Source organism: Palaemon carinicauda, chromosome 18, assembly GCF_036898095.1.
Source record: "Palaemon carinicauda isolate YSFRI2023 chromosome 18, ASM3689809v2, whole genome shotgun sequence".
Lineage (NCBI taxonomy): Eukaryota > Metazoa > Arthropoda > Malacostraca > Decapoda > Palaemonidae > Palaemon > Palaemon carinicauda.
In genome coordinates this window covers 66,230,048-66,237,547 of record NC_090742.1, presented here as the reverse complement: position 1 = coordinate 66,237,547, position 7,500 = coordinate 66,230,048, and positions in this window count along the sequence as shown.

Genomic DNA, 7,500 nt, shown 5'->3' with positions numbered 1-7,500 from the left:
AACCAATCAGCGATCAGGAAACTTTTCCGAGCTAAAAGGGCACCTTTGCGAGTCGGTGCAAATATGACTCGCTAAAAGAAATGGACTATAGTACAGCTTCGCTGATCATGGCGATACGCAAAGCCTTCCACCACGTAGGATGTAAAATGTGAAAAATTCAAAAGCGAACACTTCTCAAATTATGACCCGTCTTCTGAAAATGACGTAATGCGACCTACTTAGTGTTTCGAAATTTCAGGACAATTTTCAATGATTAAGGATAATTCCATGACCAATTTGAAGTCAGGATGTGGGAATAGGGGGGGGGGGGGAGCGGGGGAGATCACTTGCGAGAGAAGACCGAATAGAAGTTCATACTGATGTCGAAAGACGAAGGCTTTTAAAAAAAATGTAAAACCAAAAAATATATTCAGTTTAAATCAGAAATTCACCTAAACTTCAAGTTTTTTTTCCTGATACAAAAAATATTAAAAAGATAAATATATTCAGTTTAAATCTGAAATTTACCTAAACCTCAAGTTTTTTTTTTCCTGATACAGAAAAAAAATTAAAAAGATAAATATATTCAGTTTCAATCAGAAATTTATCTTCAATTCAATTTTTTTCCCTGATACAAAAAGTTGAAGGAATCACTAATGTCCATGATTATTGGCAGAAAAAATAATCTGCTCTGACTTGTACCACAAAAATATAATACTGCTCTCTCTCTCTCTCTCTCTCTCTCTCTCTCTCTCTCTCTCTCTCTCTCTCTCTCTCTCTCTCTCTCTCTCTCTCACTTTATTTCATTACTTGCCTAGAATGTCCAGAAGATAATTTAGAAATGCCGTAAATGATTAATTCCCTTAATTTATTAAAAAAAAAATACGGTTATCAATCTGATAGGTGTTAAAGAGCTGGTCTATTCTAATATCAATTTAGAATAAAATACAGAATTCGAAACTTTGGAGTGTCCTTCTTCTAAAAGAGCTGCTTACCATAGCTAGATTCTCTTCTACCCTTACCAAAAGGAAAGTACCCACTGAATAATTACAGTGCATTAGTTAACCTCATGAGAGAAAAAGAATTGTTAGGTAATTTCAGTGTTGTCAAGTGTATGAGGAAGGAGGAGAATGTGGAAAGAGTAGGCCAGACTATTCTGTGTATGTGTAGGCAAAGATGAAATGAACCATAACCAGAGAAAGGGATCTAATGTTGTACTATCTGGCCAGTCGAAGGAGCCAATAACTCTCTCGCGGTAGTATGTCAACGGGTGGTTGGTGCCTTGGCCAACTTACTTACTACCTACCAGCAGTGGACTAGCAAGGGCTCATGATGCTGACATTATATATATATATATATATATATATATATATATATATATATATATATATACAATGTATATATATATATATATATATATATATATATATATAAACATACTTAAGTGTGTGTCCTATCACCCTGGCAACTTCCTAGCCAGGTAGGAGGTGGAGCCCAATATTAATATGATTACTGTCGGAGTCTGGGTGTATATTACATCAGTCAGGTGTAAAAAATATTCCAAAATTTCTCTTTTTACGGAATAGTTTTGCTGGACCGCTGGGTGGAAGCCCCGGGCGCTGGGTATTTAGAAACTTTTATACAATAATGAGGCATTTCTGGGTGGTCAACCATCTAAATAATGTTCCCATTAAACATCTCCCATATATAATAAAGAGCAAGTATGTGTATATAAATATATATATATATATATATATATATATATATATATATATATATGTATATATATACAGTATATATATAATATATATATATACAGTATATATATATATATATATATATATATATATATATATATATATATATATATATATACAGTATATCTATATATATATAATATATTATATATCTATATATATAAAAGTATATATATATATATATAATTTATATATATACATAATATATATATATATATATATATATATATATATATATATATATATTTCTTTCCTGTCACGCCCAGGGGGGAAGGGGGGGAGGGAGTACTAACATCATGGTGAAAGGGGGTACCCCGAGAGGTACACTTGGAAACCACACTCTCCTACAAATTGCCCACTCATCTGGCTGTAATTAGGAATGGGGGAGAGGATGGGACGGGTTGAATCTGTGTGTGTGTGTTTGTGCATCTCTAAATATTTAGAAGTCATTTTTGACGGGTCGGGTACACTAGTTACTTAGATTTTTTTTTTTTTTTAATTTCTACCTTCGAGAGAAATACTCTTATACATATTTTTGTAATTCAGTTAATGAGATTACCTAAAGCCATCACAGCCTCTGGTCTGATAATTATTTACCAAATTATAATTAAAATCGAAACGGATTATAATTTATTGGAAACCCGTGAACAACCATAATCATAATTGGATATTCAAATTACAAGTAATTACAACTGCTATTGCAATTACCTGCCGTCTAAACGCACATCGGGTCAATTATTACGCAAGAACAAGATAAGGCTGAAGCTGAAAGCCTAATTGCCAGTCGCATTGACAAACTGAAGTCCTCCAGAGGATTCCTAGATCGGTTTGAGAGACCTTACAGTATCCGTTTGTTTGGCAGAGGCAATGGACAGTGACAATGCCTTACTTATATACATTTGATCAACGTCCCAGCCCTCTACCCAATGGTAGGACCAGAGAGGCCCAGGCAATGACTGGTGAGGACTCAGCAGGTATACCTAGAGAAGAAGTACTCTTTTAAGGTTTAAAGGCCACTCATGAATGTCAGAGGCAAGGGCCAGTGACAATGCCCTACAGACTGACCATATATGCATGTGATCAGTGCACTATAACCTCTATCCATGGTAGGAACAAGGAGGGCCAGGCAATGACTGCTGATGACTCAAAAGATAGACCTATAGTCTCCCCTGAACCTCTCAGTACTCTTTTAAGGTTTAAAGGCCCCTCATGAATGTCAGAGACAAGGGACAGGGATAATGCCCTATAGTCTGACCATATATACATGTGATCAATGCTCTATGCCCTCTATCCATGGTAGGAACAAGGAGGGGCCAGACAATGACTGCTGATAAATCAGCAGGTAGGCCTATAGGCTCCCCCAAACCTCACAGTACTCGTTTAAGGTTTGAAGGCCCCTCATGAATGGCAGAGGAAAGGGGCAGTGGCAATGCCCTAGAGACTGACCATATATCCATATGATCAAAGTCCAAGCACCCTCTACACCAAAGTTAGGACCAGGGAGCCCCAAACTAGCATCCTTAGCTCACAAGGATGGTAAAATTGCAGACACTAATAGAAACTAACGAACTTGAGCAAGTCTCGAACCACACTCCTGTGATCGCCAGACAGTAACGTTTCCAATAGGCCACCACAATTCGTGAGGGCAAACTAAGACTCGAAGCAATTAACAGCCTAATTAAGAAGACTTGTAATTAAAGAATCCTTACAACTGGTGAACTGAAATGTGGCTGGGAGTTTGTACAATTGAAATTCGGGTAATTATAAAGGCAATTAATTATAATCTACATTACTGCACCATTTAATTGACGAGGTTAAAGAATTCCAACATACAATATAAACAGAGAACTGTTATATCTTTCTCTCCCTCTTGTTTTGTTAAAGTTTTTATAGTTTTATATACGAAATCGTTATTTTGATGTTGCTGTTCTTATACTATTTTATTTTCCCTTTTCCCTTTCCTTACTGGGTTATTTTCCCTGTTCTCTCCCTCTTCTTTTGTTAAAGTTTTTATAGCTTATATAGGAAATAGTTATTTTGATGTTGCTGTTCTTATACTATTTTATTTTTCCTTTTCCCTTTCCTCATTGGGCTATTTTCCCTGTTCTCTCCCTCTTGTTTTGTTAAAGTTTTTATAGCTTATATAGGAAATAGTTATTTTGATGTTGCTGTTCATATACTATTTTATTTTTCCTTTTCCCTTTCCTCATTGGGCTATTTTCCCTGTTATCTCCCTCTTGTTTTGTTAAAGTTTTTATAGTTTATATAGGAAATGGTTATTTTGATGTTACTGTTCTTATACTATTTTATTTTTCCTTTTTCCCTTTCCTCACTGGGTTATTTTCCCTGTTCTCTCCCTCTTCTTTTGGTAAAGTTTTTATATTTATATAGGAAATAGTTATTTTTGATGTTGCTGTTCTTATAATATTTTATTTTTCCTTTTCCCTTTCCTCACTGGGTTATTTTCCCTGTTCTCTCCCTCTTCTTTTGTTGAAGTTTTTATAGTTTATATAGGAAATAGTTATTTTGATGTTGCTGTTCTTGTACTATTTTATATTTCCTTTGCCATTTCCTCACTGGGCTATTTTCCCTGTTCTATTCCTCTTGTTTTGTTAAAGTTTTTATAGCTTATATAGGAAATAGTTATTTTGATGTTGCTGTTCTTATACTATTTTATTTTTCCTTTTCCCTTTCCTCATTGGGCTATTTTCCCTGTTATCTCCCTCTTGTTTTGTTAAAGTTTTTATTGTTTATATAGGAAATAGTTATTTTGATGTTGCTGTTCTTATACTATTTTATATTTCTTTTTCCCTTTCCTCACTGGGCTATTTTCCTGTTCTCTACCTCTTGCTTTGTTAAAGTTTTATACTTTATATAGGAAACATTTATTTTGATGTCGCTGTTCTCAAAATATATTAGGTTTCCTTGTTTCCTTTCCTCACTGGGCTATTTTCCCTGTTCTCTTCCTCTTGCTTTGTTGAGTTTTATAGTTTATATAGGAAACCTTTATTTTGATGTTGCTGTTCTCAAAATATATTATGTTTCCTTGTTTCCTTTCCTCACTGGGCTATTTTCCCTGTTGGAGCCCCTTGGCTTATAGCATCCTACTTTTTCAACTAGGGTTGTAGCTTAACAAGTAGTAGTAGTAGTAGTAGTAATAATAATTAATAATAATAATAATAATAATAATAATAATAATAATAATAATTATTATTACATTTAGAATAGCAAATCTTCTGCTTCGACAATTCTGTTCCATCTATGTAATAACGTCAGACAGAACCACCTCTGAGGATTATCCGCGTGAAGCCAATTGCATAATGCAATCAATCATCTTAACACAATCCACGATTCACAGCAACAAGAAGTTGAAATTAGTTCTCAACATACTATCTAACAACTGCCTCGAATGTTTAAAGGCCACCCATGAATGGTAGAGGCAAGCGACAGTGACATTGCCCTATCGAGCAGGACAATGCCCTAAATACTGACCTTATATACATATCATCAACTCCCAAACCCCATCTCCACCGAAGCTAGGAACATGGATAGCCGGGCAATGGCTGCTGATGACTCAGCAGGTAGATCTATAGGCTTCCCCAAACCTCTCAGTACTCCTTTGAGGTTTAAAATCCGATCATGAATGGCAGAGGCAAGGACAGTAACAATTCCCTAAAGACTGACCATATATACATATGATCAGCTCCCACAACCCCTCTCCACTCAAACTAGGAACAAGGAAGGTCAAGCAATGGCTGCTGATTACTCAGCAGATAGGCCTATAGGCTCCCCTAAACACCCCTATCCTTAGCTAACAAGAATGGTAAGGTTGCAACGACCAAAGAAACTAACTAGTTTGAGTCGGAATCGAACCCCAGGCTGGCCTTCACTAGTCAGGGACGTTACCACATCGGCCACTACAACCCTTTTAATTCCTCTAAAAAAAAAAAAACAAGGGAGCTACAAAAAAAAAATAAACCGAAATTCTTGACACTACAAAAATATCAGCCCTTTTTTTTCTACATGGCTTTCTACATATCCCTAAACCTACTCATCCTGCTCCCTATGACTCCTTTTAAATTCCATTTTCGTCTTCCTTCGATTTTCCCATCCTCAGAAGTGGTTCCTCTGGGGGGGGGTCTCTTCCTCTTCCCTAATATCAACCATTAGCAGTATCACTCCGGGGGTGATTGCAATCTACCCAAGGTCGTGGATATCCAGGATACCCTAGGGGGAGATATCTAGGGTGTGGAGTGGATATCCTGGGGTAGTCATCCAGTGGGAAAATTAACCTTGGCACTACTTTTCGGTGCTCAGTTTCCACTGATACCCAGAGGAGATTAAATCCAGAAGTCGGTTTCAATATCGATTTCTCTATGATTTCTTGAAGACCAAACAGAGACGTCAACTAATATCATGATTCAGTTTCCGCGGACATCAGGTTTAAAGGTTTAAAAACGCCGCTCATGAATGGCAGAGGTAAGGGACTGTGACATTGCCCTATTGACTAGGCCAATCCCCCTCTGTACCCAAGCTAGGACCAAGGAAGGCCAAACAATAGCTGCTGAAGAACAGCAGATAGACCTATATTATTATCATTATTATTATTAAATGCTAAGCTACAACCCTAGTTGGAAAAGCAGGGGCCCCAATAGGGAAAATAGCCCAGTGAAGAAAGGAAACAAGGAAAAATAAAATAATAATAGTAACAACATTAAAATAAATATTTCCTATATAAACTATAAAAACTTTAACAAAATAAGAGGAAGAGAAACTCGATAGAACAGTGTGCCAAAGTGTACCCTCAAGCAAGAGAACTCTAACCCAAGACAGTGGAAAACCATGGTACAGAGGCTATGACACTACCCAAGAATATAGAACAATGGTTTGATTTTGGAGTGTCCTTCTCCTAGAAGAGCTGCTTACCACAGCTAAAGAGTATCTTCTACCCTTACGAAGAGGAAAGTAGTGTGGCTTCCCCAAACCCCCCATCTTTAGCTCACAAGGATGGTGAGGTTGCAGCGACCAAAGAAACTATCGAGTTCGAGCGGGACTCATATCCCAGTCTGGGGTTTCACCAGTCAGGGACGTTACCACGTCGGCCATCACCAATTTCAAGGATATTAACCCTTTTCCCCTTTTAGCAATTAGTGCGGTCAGCGTACCTCAACGTCCCTTCGGACTCTGGATGCACTTACTTTTTAGCCTTCTACTAAACTTATGTTCTTGCCCCCTTTAAAGGTTTAAATATATATATATATATATATACATATATATATATATATATATATATATATATATAATATATATATATATATTCACCTCCTGTCACCTTCAGGGGGAAAGGGAGTATCCTGAGAGATACACTCTGAAACCACATTCTCTCACAAATTTCCGAAAAAGCGGGTTGTAGTTAGGGAAGGGGAAGGAGGTGGGAATGGTTGAATCTGCGTGCGTGCGTGTGTGAATATCTATTCAAATATTTAGACGTCATTTTTGACGGCTCGGGTACACTAGTTATACATAATTCAAAGTAAACAACGGTCAAGAACTTGACGGTGTCAGATTTTGTGTTAGACTGCAGCATAGAGTCGTTTTACGGGTATATATGTGGTCATCGCATTTTTTCGCTCTCCGACTAAATTTATAGAAGATATATGAGATTTTCTTGAAAAATGTCCCTATTTTGAGTCCGAATCTAGCAAGGGCCGGGGTCAGAAAAAAGGTCAAGAATTTGACGGTGTCAGATTTTGTGTTAGACTGC